This window comes from Petaurus breviceps, unplaced genomic scaffold (genome assembly GCF_028583685.1).
Source record: "Petaurus breviceps papuanus isolate PSGF00001 unplaced genomic scaffold, PetGlider_PUasm1.0 91041, whole genome shotgun sequence".
Classification (NCBI taxonomy): domain Eukaryota; kingdom Metazoa; phylum Chordata; class Mammalia; order Diprotodontia; family Petauridae; genus Petaurus; species Petaurus breviceps.
In genome coordinates this window covers 24,389,299-24,403,210 of record NW_027187400.1, presented here as the reverse complement: position 1 = coordinate 24,403,210, position 13,912 = coordinate 24,389,299, and the positions used below count along the sequence as shown (strand labels likewise).

The window sequence follows — 13,912 nt, the reverse complement described above, 5'->3', positions numbered from 1 at the left end:
TTACTTCTTGACTTCCTTCAAGTCCCCACTAACATCCCCACCTCGTGAAGGAATCCTTTCCCCAAACTCTTTAATTCTGGAGTTTTTCCCTCTCTTGATTACCTCCAACTTACCCTGTATATAGCTTGTTGGTACATAGTTGTTTGCATGTTGTGTCTCCTAATTAGACTGTGAGCTCCTTGAGAGTTTTTTTTTTTTAAACTAGATCCATTTATTTAATGTTCTCAGAGATTGAAGGTTCACTTGTTGAAAACAAAGTTAAACAAATCTTAGGGTCCCAAACTGTAGGAAATATAGGAAACATACAATCCAAGAACCCGGGCGAGGGGGGGAGGCGATTCTTCAACATTTTGTTTTCATTTCACGAACAACTTCTACAGCAGACTATGAGAATCGATGTCCGAACTGAGGTTTGATAATAAATGCTCCCTCCCTTCCCCCGCTAATTAGCTTTTGCCTTTCTTTGTACCCGCAGTGCTTAGCACAGTGCCTGACACACATACATATGTATATATGCAATAGGGGCTTAATAAATATTTTATCCACTAACTGGCGAAACCAGTATTTTGATTGTTAGATCCGACTAGGAATGATTGACCTGGAAAAGAGAAAACTTGGGGTTGGGGGACGACAGGAGGGTTGTCCCAGGATAAAGAGGTCAGGGTGGCCCCTGAGGGCAGAAAGGAGCACTGGGTGGAAGAAGCGGCAAAGATGCTGATTAGGGCTGGATGCAGACGCTCCCGCATCCCAGAGGATGGGCTGGGCTGGGGGTCGCCCTCATCAGAAGTCCGCAGGCAGAGGCCGGATCGCCTGCCTAAGGCTCAGGCATGTTAAAGAGGGGGATTCGCGGGTATGTCTGGATGTACGGCCAAGACGCCCGGCCCCAGCTTTGGGAGCCTGATTCCTCCTCTCCGGGCCCCGTGACTCGGGACGTGGAGCCCTCCCCGCCTCGCTGGCCCTGGAGCGGGGCCCGGCTGCCGACAATCCATCGAGCGCCCGGGTATTCCAGGCAGGCCCGTGGGTCGGGCTGCATAGACGAGATGACCTTTAGCAAGGGCCCAGCACATCCCCCTCCCCCTGGGTACCCTCCCCGCCGGCTCGGGCTCCGGGGCCACCAGGGTGCGCTGTGTGGGAGTCCCCGAGAATTCTCGCCCCTTCGCTAGCCCCCCTCCCTGCGCAGGCCCGTCCTTGCTCCTATAGGCTCGGAGCGCCTCGGACTCTGCCTCCTCATTGGCTGTAGGAGGTGCCAGTTTCCCGGGCTGGGAGGCGTGTCCCGTGACACGCCGAGGGGGCGAGGGCGGTGCCGGCGGCTCGAAGGAGCGGGGGCGGGGCGGGGCTTGGGGCGGATCCGCCACTGTCGCCTTCGCCGCTGGTCGTCGCCGCCGCCGCCTCAGCCGAGCTAGTGAGAGCGCGGCCGTGGTGGGAGTAGCAGCCAGCCCCGCAGCCGCGTCCTTGCCTCCCTCGGTGCCCTCGCGTCGCCCCTGGGATGCGGGGCCGCGCCTCGCCATGACGGCCTCGAGACCCCCTGCTCTCCGGCTCCGGCTCCAGCCCCAGGCGGCGGCTCCTCTCGGGGTGGTGCTGCGGCGCGCCGCCGCTGTCCGACCCGGCGCCTGCTGACTGCGGCTCCCGCTCCTCCTCCTCCTCCGCCGCCGCCGCCGCCGCCGCGCCCACGCCCCGGCTCGGCGCTGGTCCTGAGGTGAGGCCGGGGACGAGGGCCCGGAGTGGGGGGGCCGTTGGGGGCCGCGGGAGAAGGGAGGGGCCGATGCGGGTGGGCCGGGGAGGGGGCGCGCCGCCGCGGAGAAGAGAGAGGAGGGGGCGCGCCGCCACGGGCAAGCTGGGGTTGGGGGAGGAGGGCGAGCGCCGAGAAAGGATTGAGGGAGGGGGAGGGAGGCGGGAGGGCGGGGGACGCATTAGTGGCGATTGACAGACGGGCGGGAGCCAGGAATTTGGGCGAGCTCGCCCTGACCCCGAGTCTGCCAGGCGGCCCCCCCTCCCTGCGCTCCACCCCTTCCCCCAATTCTTAGGAGATCGGGAGGGAGGTGGCCCCCGCAGCGGGGTGGAGGGGGGCGGAATCAGGGAAGCTTCTGGGCATCCTTTCACCCTCTGACAGCTGGTGTTGCAGGGAGGGTATCAAATGGACCCCAGCTCCTCTCTCTCTCCTCTCCTCCCTCTCCCTCTGTTCCTCTCTCCCCCTCTCCCCCTCTTCTCCTCCCCTCCTCCCTTTTTCCCCCATCTCTCTCTCTTCCCCCCTCTTTCCTTTCCTTCCTCTCTCGCTCCCTCTCTTCTCCCTTCCCTTCCACTCTCTCTTTCCCCTCCCTCCATCCTCGTCCCCCAACGCCTTTCTCTGTCTCTCTTCACCTCCCTCCCCACAGAAGGAAAGCTGTATATCCTCCGATGAGTTGTTGGGATGCTGCCCCTCTTCGGAGTGCTTCTTTGCCTGGGTTAGGGCTTTGATTATGGATTTGATCCCCTTTCCCCTGTTGTTTACCCATCACTTCTTACAAGACCCCAGGCCAGCTGCGTTCTTGGCTGCTCCAGCCTCCAAGGTGCTGATGTGTGCTAACCTGATCTCTAGGCAGTCGGATGCCAGGATTCTCCTGGTAGTTCTTTCCAGTGGCTCATGGATAAGCTGGTTGATTTATTTTCAGAGGGTGGGGAGGTTCTGAGCAATGTCTACCCTTTCCATAGAAAAGGTATTTCCTCTTTTAAAAACCCTTCCCTCTCAGTTTTTCAAGTCTTTGCTGACATTCAAGGCTTCAGTTAGGAATGTAATTATCCCCCTTTTTGAGACTGATGAAGTAAGAGATACATAATGGGACTGGGAAGACTGAAGATCCAAAGGCTAGGAAGAGGAGAGAGGCTGAGAAGGAAGGGATCTATTCAGTTATGTCCAGATGTGATAAAGGCTGTATGTAGTCACTGTATTCACAGTACAGAATTACCATGGCAGCCATATTGGGAGGATGATCTGACAATCCTTTAGGAGCCAAGTCCAGGCTGCTGGAAGGTACAGAATGACAGCCCTGGCTGCTTTCAGGGTGACTGGTTGCATTAGAGGCCAAGTTGTGGGGGTTGGGAGGCTGCTGGAGTAGGCTAGTCATTGTTCATATAAAACAAAACAATACATTCCACTTCTTAAAAGCAGAATTGAGCTTCCAGGTCATATTTTTTCACTGGTGAATTGTAAAATTGGCTTCAGGTCTGAACTGCCCTCAAGATTTCTCTCTTCCCTTAGCGTGAGATGTAATGTATTACTGAATTAACCCTGGCTGGGCTTTCCTGAAGGTATTATTATCTATGGGCAAATAGGATTTATGCTGAGGTTAATCCTGGTAGGTACTTGATTCAGCATATTTTGCATATCTTTAAAGGATCTATAATTGTGAATGTTAAATAAAAAATATTTCAATAATGGTTTATAACTGAGGTCACTAGCTATTTTTTGTAATCTTTAGGTAGACTGCCCACAGGGGATCTGCTCCTGGTCTCACTGTTTTAGGTGGCTGCTTCACTTATTACACATGCTGCTTTGTGTCATCGTATGTTTCTGAGTACCTGTCATATCTTTAAATGGAAGTGCAGTGTTTAGCATGTGGCAGCTTTTAAGAGATATGTCATTGATTTTAGGAAAAGGGTGCCATTTTGTTCCTGTAGCATATTTCTAACCTTAAATCTTTATTCAGCATTACTTCAGCTAAACAGTAAAGTCTGACATTTCTTGCTTTAGTTGGAATAATAGTTGATTATCTAAAGAAAATTAGATTACCAATTGATCATATTGTGGAAGAGTTGTCAGTCTTCACATTATCAGAGTCCTTTATATTATCTCAGTTCAAGTTGAGAACTCAACACCTAGTGTTATCTACAGTCACAAGGCTGGAATGGGACCTTGAGTGATCAGCTTACAGCCTTTATTTTCTTTATTAGGAAAAAAAGGCCTTCCTGAAATGAACTCAACTTAAAAGTTTATTTTATGAAAATAGTATATACAGCCTTAATAATTTTGGTTTTAAGTCTTCCTTTTAATGGTTTAGAAACTCTTGGGTAATGTTGTAGTTCAAGGCACATAGACACCAAATCATTTTCAAACTGAATTAAAGTATGATAACTTGAAATTGGCTATATAACTTTGGTTCTCCTAATTACAAAAATATTCTTAAAAATAAATTAAGGTTTTTTTAAAAATGTGGATTGGAGAATTCTATCAAAATATGTTTTCAACAGTTTTTTTTTTTATGTGAGACTAGATTAACTGAATTGTGAATCAGATTTGAAGGCAGCAAAATCTTAGGTATTTGTGAAAGTCTGTTCCTTGACAAATACTTTTCTAAAATTTATCCAACTGATTACAGTTTCCAAGTTTTAGGACTGGCTGTTTTTTCTTTACAAGACTAGATATGCATCCAGTTTTTCCTCTTTCCTTTCATGTTTTCCAGTTTGAATCTATGCAATGAATAAATATCTAAGAATAGTCTGCCAGCAAAATGTTTCCAAGGCAGAGTGATTCACTCTAGCTTATTTTCCTGGTTGTAGTCTTGACCTATACAAAAAATAAAGAGCTGAGCTTCTGTGTTCTTTCTTGTATGCCCCTTCCCAAAGTTGCTGACCCAAGCAAGTCTTTTTCTGAAAGAAATATATCTTATTTGACATGGCTCATTTTCTGATGGATTTGAAATTAATGACATTTTCAGTCTACATTCTGTAACTATCTCTTTGAAAAACTGGTCTTGTTTAATGGACAGTAGTGAATTTTTACAGTTCTTGTAGAAATATGAGCAGAAAAAAAACCTTATAGAATATCCTTTTTTGATAATTAGGTTGATAGAAAAATTAGAAAAAATTGATACCAGCATGGTTAGCATGCAGAAAGTCTACAAAAATGTACCCTTGACTTTTTCCTGAAGTAGAATTTCTTCTTAGTGAACCACCGATCTTTTTAGTTTTTTCTCTAGGATCATTATCAGTTAATATTGGATGCCTTAAGTAGAGGCTTCAAGGTATTTATTTATAGACTTCCATTTGTAGATTGTAGATATTTTGAAGTGAACACTCATTCTCTTTTATTCATTCTATTTTCTGCAACAACTAAGAATTTTTACCCCTTACTAGGTCCATCAACCAGCCAAAAGTGATTCAAATTCCAATGATATTTGTTGCCCTATGTCTGAGTCTTATCTCCCAAATAGACTGCAAGTCTCAGGAGGGTAGAGGGCTGGGTCTTGTACTACTTCCATAACCTCAACTACAGTGCTTAATTATTTATATTATGCTTCATACTTAAATTAAACATATAGATATTCAGTCTTATAAAATGTATAAAGCAGGGAATAGATTTATGTGTTACTTGAAGACACTCGACATGTTGGATAAGATCCCCTGTGGAGGATTTATGGGAGTTCATGATCAATAATCCTGTAGTTAAGAAGGTCTGAATGGACTGAAACATACCATTGGAGGGAGTACCTATGTGGTTGGTGGTGGTGGTGTTTAGTCATGTCTACTGTCCATGGGGTTTTCTTGGCAAAGATATTGGAGTGGTTTGCCATTTCCTTCTTCAGTGGATTTAGGCAAACCAAGATTAAGTGACTTGCCCCCAGGGTCACACAACTAAGTGTCAGGCAGGATTTGAACTCAGATTTTCCTGACTCCAGGCCCAGTGATCTATCCACTGAATCACCTAGCTGCATCAGTACAAAATCACAAATTTATCGACAAATGGAAATGGTTGAATATTTGGCTTTATGAAATTTTTAGGTCCTCTTGGCCATGTATTCCAATAAATAAGCTCCCTATTAGTTTACTTTGTTATTTTGAATAATTTTCTTTAGCTCCTTTCAGTTCAAGTGAACTTGATTTCTAAAATCCAAGACGCTTCCACTTCATGCTTAGACGTAGTTTGAGCAGTGCTGAATAGAGAATGCCATCCTATTCTGCTCTTAAAATATTGTGGTTGCTAAAAGCAGAGTAGCATGCTATGTGGTTTGTTAAGCTATCAGACCTTTAACCCAAGGACACCTCTTACAGTAAAAAAAAACAAAATGACAAAAGATGATGTAACAGAATAATTTGCTTTATAGTCTTCCCCCCCCCCCCCAGGAATACTTAAAAAAAAATCAGATGTACCTGGAAGTAGGATTTGGTAACAGGTCTTCAAAAGACAATGAAGTTCCTATGTAGTTTACTTTTTTTTTTACAGCAGTATTTACTTTGCTGATCTGTGTGTGGCCATCTTCATCTTATTCAATGATACTTTTATCTATCATATCCTCCTATAAATCCTTCATAGGGGCTCCATCCATCATGCTGGTAGTGAGAGAGTGTGGGTAGAGCCTTCCTTTTTCACATCTCTTGGTTTGGGGTGCATTTGTTCAAGGGTACGCCAGTGAATCACAGGACTTTCCCTCCATCAGTTATTCTTTGTTTGTGCTGTTTGACCAATCAATCTAATATACTTTTGGTGATGCTTATGGATGTAAAGCATAGAATACCACAATTCTAAAAGTTTTAGGTTACCCAAAGGGATGGTGTACATGAATGGGCTGCAGTGTATTACTCTTAAACAGTTGTAGAGAATAAACATCATCGGTGTTATTATCAAAGAAATATAAAATCAGAAAGGGACATGTCCATTTTTGTTATTGTTAAATAAAAAAAACTTAGAAGAAGGAAAGTGCTTTTACTTTAAGTTAGAGATTTTCTTGCTAAAATTTCTATAATGGTCTATTTTCTTTGGAAAATGGAACTATTTAAAACACTGCAGCAAATTGTTGATATTTACTTGTCAAAGTCTCAACTTCTGGCTAGTTCAATGCATTTTCTTTTTGTAATTTCTTTTTGGAATACAAAATTGTTTTTTTTAATATAAATATCATTATTATAATTACAAATTTAATTGTCAACAAAGACTAAGAAACATACGTAATAGGAAGTAAAATCTTAATACCCTCAGTTAACATAGTAGAAGCAACCAATTGAAATAATAGATTATAGTGAACCAAAAAAAATGCTTTTGCTCTGAATTTCTGAGTCCTCTGAAGTTCTGTCTGCTCCCTTTGGCTTTATATTTCTCATATTGTTTTCTTTTAAAAATACATTTTTATTGATATTGTGTTAACAATATTTTTAAAGACCAAAAAAGAAAAAGAAAAAAAGACCGAACAAGCATAGTTGATAAGTATGAATGTCTGAAAATATATGCAACGTATAGCCCTTGTGGACTTCCCACCTCTGAAAAGAAGTAGGGTGAATGTAACTTCTTATATTATTTCTTCTTTTATTTTGCTTTTTTGGAGGGCAGTTGGGTTTAAGTGACTTGCCCAAGGTCACACGGCTAGTTTTTGTGTTAAGTGTCTGAGGCCAGATTTGTTATATTATTTCTCCTTTAGAGCCGTGTTTATTCTTTATCGTTTTGTAACATTTTAAAAAGAACAGGAGGTTCTTTCCGTTTACTTTGTTGTAGTCATTGTATATATTGTTTTCTTGGCTGTTTTCATCTGTCAGTTGATGTAGACTTTTTCATGCTTCTCTGAATTCATCAAAGGGTATGGACAATTTAGTTTATTTTCATAGTTTCAAATTTCTTCCCAGAATTGTTGTACTAATTTACATACAGTTCCACCAGCAATGCTCCAGTGTACTTCTCTTCCTATGGCTGGTCCAAAGTTGACTATTCTAATCTTTTGCCAATTTTCTTGTTATTAGGTAAAACCTCAGGGCATTTTGATTTGCATTTCCCTTACTGACTTGGAGAATTCTTTTATTTTATTAACAGTTTGCAACTCTTTGGAGAACTCTGTATTCAAGATATATAAACAATTAACAGATACACACACAAGCATTCCTCTATAGGGACATGGGATATGTGTATGTGTGTGTGCGTGTGTGTGTATCTGTTAATTGTTTATATATCTTGGATGCTGCATCCTTATCAGAGAAATTTGATACAAAGATTGTTTTCTCCCCATTTTTCCACTTTCCTTTATCTTAGATAAATTAATTTCATTTGTGCAGAAGCCTTTTAGTATCATATAATCAAAAGTGAGCCATTTTATCTTTTGTGATTGATTCTGCCCCTTGTTTGGTTAAAAATGTATCTCTTCCTCCTACCTGTGAGAGGTATAGGATATGTTTCTCTTCTAATTTTTTTAGTTGTATCATCAAAGGTAGTGTGGGATAGAGGGTGTTGAGACAGGAAGATTTGGGTTTAAATCTTATCTCTGCTCTGTGACTGTGGGCAAGTAATTTCTTATCTGAGACTGAAATCACAGGTCTGGACTGGGGAAAAGCAGGAAACCGGTATCAGTAGAAATAGTGAGAGACCTAGAATGGGAGAACTTGAGGTTCATTACTATAAGTTGGTTGGTTGTTGTCCTTGGTGCTGGAAGAGGACCAAAATGACATCACCATGTTGAAGTCAGGGTACAGTGTGTATGACTGTGGCTGATTAGACCATTGTGAACTTGGAAGGCTCTACCACAGGTTGGGCACAAGATAGTCCATGTGAACATTTGGGCAAGTCACTTTAATCTATCAGGGCTATTTTATTATATTTCTTGTCTATGAGATGAAAAGGTTGGACTAGATCAGTAGTTTCCAATTTTTTGTTCTGTGAACCCCTTTCAATAACAACAAAAATGTGTTGTGAATTCCCAGAATACCTTAATACACTGCTCATAATCCCTTCATTCACTAAGTGCTTATTATAGCTATAATGCTAAATTTTGGCCCCACTTCAAACTCCAAATTAAAATGTACATTATATGATTACAATTATAAAACATAAAATTTTATTCTACAGACCATCTAGGTGGTATAGTGGGTAGAGTATTGGGCCTGGAGTTAAGAAGACTTGAGTTCAGATCTGTCTTAGAAACTCTGTGGTCTCAAGCAAGTCACTTAACTGATATTTGCCTCAGTTTCCTCATCTGTAAAATAGCACCCACCTCCCAGGGTTTTTGTGAGGATCAAATGAGATAATATTTGTAAAGTGCTTAGAAGAGTGTAAGTGATATAATTTTAACTCTTATAATAATTATTATGCCTACAGTTATATGAACTAAATGTGTAATTATGGAATCCATAAAATATTAGGAATATTTAATGTGGGACATTCAGCAAGGCCTTATATACTCACTATTATTTGCAAAACTTGTTATTAAATTTCTTTATTTTACAAATTTTGTTAAATATAAGTAATATTTTAATGAAATAAATTACAACTTGGAAGACATTTAATATAAAATAATCATGTATAAACTTAATTTCAATGTTGCCTTTTTTGTTTGAACAAAAGTTTGCCACTTTTAGGTCAACATCAGACAAACACAATCTTGAATCTGGTTTACAGAGGAAAAATATTTTAGTAACTTAATCGGTAATTATTTACTGCTTAAGCAGTTAGAGTATTTTTAACATAAATCCCTTGAACCATAGTCATGCCCCCTCCAACCCCTCCCCAACTAGATAGTCTTTAAAGTTTCTTTTAGCTCTGACTGTGATCTTGTCCTGTATTTTTCTGATGTCACTTTTGACTACTTTGTAGAGTTCCCTCTACCTTTCCTTATATTCTTCTTCAGGATAGAGACTGGACCTATGATAGCATTGATACAGGCAAGTGAACTCCCTCTGCTAGTGCAGGTCAACACTTTCCCTGCAATTTGTAGTCTGTCAATCAATCAGTCAACATTTATTAAGTACCTGCTGTGTGCTAGTCACTGTTTAGTCCTGGGGATACAAAAAGAGTCAAAAGACAGTCCCTGCTCTCAAGGAATTCACAGTCTAATGGTAGAGGCAATATGCAAATAAATATATACAAAGGAAGCTAAATACTGGATAAATAGGAAATAATTAATAGAGGGAAGACATTGTAATTAAGAGGGATTGGAGAAGGCTTTCTGTAGTAGGTGGCATTTTAGTGGGACTTAAATGAAGCCAGGGAGGTCAGTAGTTGGAGTGGAGGAGGGAGAGCATTTCAGGCATGGGGGGGACAGCTAGAGAGAATACTTAGAGCAGAGAAGGAGCAGGGTGGAACATCCAAGAGGCCAGTGTCACTGGATTTAAGGGTACATGTCAGGGAGCTAGGTTTTGAATAACAGAAGGAACCTTTTATATTTATTTGATCCTGGAGGCACTAGGGAGCAATTAGAATTTATTGAATTGGGGATTGAGGTTGGGGTGGCAGCCTGGTTGACATTATCAGACCCACTTTAGGAAAATCACTTTAGTGACCAAATGGAGGATGAATCAGAGTGGGGAGAGACTGGAAGCAAGCATGCTAGAGCAAAGGTATCAGAGTCACTAGGTTTGTTGCCAGTAATGCCTCAGCCTAACCTAAATTAAAATGTAATTGGAAATACTTAACAAAATAAATATGCAATAAAAAGCATTTTTAGCATTTTAAAACTAAGTCAATATGCAGCCTTCAGGGATCATTATGTATGGATTAGGGGCACCCTCTTCTGTTTGAGTTTGACCCCATTGCTCTGGAGAGTTGCCTAGAACACACTGAGAGGCTAATAAGTTGCCCAGAGGTCACAGGAACCTATGTATAGAGGCAGAACCTGAACCCAGGTCTTTCTAGCTCTCAGGCCTGCTCTCTGTTTACTATGTCATGCCTACCTTTATCTTCATATTTATAATTTTGATGACACCATAATATTACAGTAATGTGCCACCACCCAGTCAGCTATTTTCTAATCATTCCAATCTTTCCCATATGTTTTTTTAAATTATTTATTTTTAGTTTTCAATGTTCATTTCCACAAGATTTTGAGTTACAGATTTTTCTCCCTGTCTCTCCCCTACCCCCCACCCCAAAATAGTGAGCCTATTGAATACCCCTTCCCCCAATCTGTTCTCTCTTATATCCTCCCTCATCCCCCCTAACTTTCTAGTAGGGCAAGATGGATTTCTATACCCCAGTGCCTATGTATCTTATTTTCCAGTTGCATGTAACATGCATTAACATTTGTTTTTTGAAACTTTGAGTTTCAGAGTATTTCCTTTCTTCCCTCCTCACCCCCCCCCAAGACAAGTAATTCAATGTAGGTTGTACATGTGTAGTTATGCAACACATTTCCGTAGTAGTTATATTGTGAAAGACTATATTTCCCTCCATCCTATCCTGCGCCCCACTTATTCTATTTTCTACTCTGATCCTGTCCCTTTTAAAAAATGTTTGTTTCTAACTACCCTCTCCCCTAATATGCCCTCCCTTCTGTCACCACAACCCCTTCTTATCCCCATCCTCCATGCTTTTGTGTATGTTATTCCCTCCTTAAGCCAAATTCAGTGAGAGTAAGATTGACCCATTCTCTTTCACCTTCCTGCTCTTCCCTTCCATTTTAACAGTTCTCTTGCCTCTATTATATGAGATAATTTACCCTAATCTCTCTCTCCCTTTCTCCTCCCAATATATTCCTCTCTCACCTCTTAATTATATTTTTAAGATATCATCTTTTCATATTCAACCCATCCTATGCATACATGTACACATATATTATGCACACACTCACATATTTTTATACACACATACACGATCCTAAAAATACATATATATGTATACATATATATTACCTTCAACTATCCTCATACTGAGAAAAGTCTCATGAGTTACAATTATCGTTTTTCCATGTAGGAATGTAAATAGTTCAACTTTAACAAGTTCCTTATGATTTTTTTTTTCCTGTTTACCTTCTCATGCTTCTCTTGCTTCTTGTATTTGAAAGTCAAATTTTCTGTTCAACTCTTTTTTTCATCAAGAATGCCTGAAAGTCCTTTATTTCATTGAATGTTGTGATAGTAATGGCAATTAAAGATTCCCCTGTATTGGCTTGGTTTTCAAATTGATTGTATTAAAACCCAGGGTTTGTTAATCCCACCTGTGGGATGGGCTTGTTGATGTGAAAAGAAAGTCCTGAAGTGGGAGGAGCGGGTGATGTAGATTTGGAGAGACAAGAGAGAGGCGGAAGTTCTTTTTGGAAGCAGCACCTCGTGAAGAGGCAGAGACTAAGAGATTGCTGGTGGCCGCTTTGAATTGCCCTGGACTTTTGAGACCTGCCCCCTGAGCTGCCAAGGACTGAGGAGACATGGCTGTTTTGCTGGTACTTTGTCTGTCTGTTTTGATGTTATTTTGCCAGATTTGTCCACTGGTGAAAGACTGTCCTGTTGAAGAAGTCCTGGAACCTGGCATTTGGTTAAGAAGGCCTGAGACTGTCCTGCAGACAGAGAGTGAATACTGTCCACTGGTGAGGGACAGTACTGAGAGTGAATACTGTCCACTGGTGAGGGACAGTACTGTTGTTGCAGGGGTCTGGAGACTGTCCGGCAGACAGAATGAATACTGTCCACTGGTGAAGGACAGTGCTGTTGTTGCAGGGGTCTGGGAGCCTTTCTGTTGGTTCAGAAGCCCTGAAGAAGGATTTTCTTGTTGTATGTTTACAGAAATCCTGGGAGAGGGCTTTGCTAATGTGTTCAGGGGTTCTAGGACTGTTCTACAGACAGAGGATAAATTCATGAAGGGACTGGCAATGTATCTTATGGCCTTGCTAAGCCTTGTCTCTCCAGGAACTAAGATTGCTGAGAACTTGCCTCGTGTCAAGATGAAGAAAAGACCTCCATTTGGGTATTAAGTGCTGTGTTTAAACTTGATGTAACTCTGGGGTAGATTCAATTGTGATCCAGGGGTGGGGAACTTTTGACCTTTTTGTGTTCTATGGTTGAGCAAATGAATGTATTTTACTTATGTTTGGAAACTAATCTCCATTTGAGAAGAGGGGCTTTGTGGTGGACTTAATTAAGGTATAGCCTAGGGGTGGAGAAGTATTTGGAACAGAGACTTTGTAATTGATTGAATGATTGGAAAGTCCTGGGGTGGGGTAGGCCTTGGAGATGATTTAATCACACTTAGTAAATGCTGTATTTTGAATGATGTCATGTTTTGATCTTCTCTGTTCTTGGTTTGTCACTGAATAAAATAGAGAGCACCTATGCTGGTATTTTGAACCTGGGAAGTTGCCTTTCCTTGGCATTACATTACAATGTCCATATTTTCCCCTGAAGCATTATACTCAGTTTTGCTGGGTAGGTGATTCTTGGTTTTAATCCTAGCTCCTTTGACCTCCGGAATATCATATTCCAAGCCCTTCAATCCCTTAATGTATAAGCTGCTAGATCTTGTGTTATCCTGATTGTATTTCCACAATAGTAAAATTGTTCCTTCCTGGCTGCTTATAATATTTTCTCCTTGACCTGGGAATTCTAGAATTTGGCTATGATATTCCTAGGAGTTTTCTTTTTGGGATCTTTTTCAAGAGATGATCAGTGAATTCTTTTAATTTCTATTTTACCCTCTGGTTCTAAAACATCAGGGCAGTTTTCCTGGAGAATTTCTTGAAGGATGATTTCTAGGTTCTTTTTTTGATCATGGCTTTTAGGTAGTCCAATAATTTTTAAATTATCTCTCCTGGATCTATTTTCCAGGTCAGTAGTTTTTCCAGTGAGATATTTCACATTGCCTTTTATTTTTTCATTTGTTTGGATCAGTTTTATAATATCTTGATTTCTCATGAAGTCATTAGCTTCCAGTTGCTCCAGTCTAATTTTGAAGGAATTATTCTCTCCAGTGAGTTTTTGAAATTCCTTTTCCATCTGGCCGTTTTGGCTTTTTAAGGCATTCTTCTCCTAATTGGCTTTTTGGGCTTCTTTTGCCATTTGAGTTAGTCTACTTTTTAAGGTGTTATTTTATTCAGAATTTTTTTGGGTATCCTTTAGCAGGCTATTGACTCGCTTTTCATGAATTTTTTTTTTTTTTTTTGCCTTTTGGAGGGCAGTTGGGGTTAAGTAACTTGCCCAAGGTTACACAGCTAGTGTGTGTGTGTGTGTGTGTGTGTGTGTGTGTGTGTGTGTGTGTGTG

At 41.2% G+C, this 13,912-nt stretch overlaps 1 protein-coding gene across 9 annotated transcripts in view; it reads left to right on the top strand.

Moving 5' to 3' along the window:
- Window positions 1–1,555: 1,555 nt before the first annotated feature.
- KIF1B (kinesin family member 1B) overlaps window positions 1,556–13,912 on the top strand; it is a 204,491-nt gene continuing 192,134 nt past the window's right edge. For 2 of the 9 annotated variants that reach the window (XM_069079404.1, XM_069079405.1), the window contains exon 1: window positions 1,557–1,696. The gene's annotated coding sequence lies outside the window, so the exon portion shown is untranslated. Of the gene's footprint in view, window positions 1,697–13,912 lie in introns of all 9 variants that reach the window. The other 7 variants (XM_069079406.1, XM_069079408.1, XM_069079407.1 and 4 more) reach the window with 5 other exon arrangements.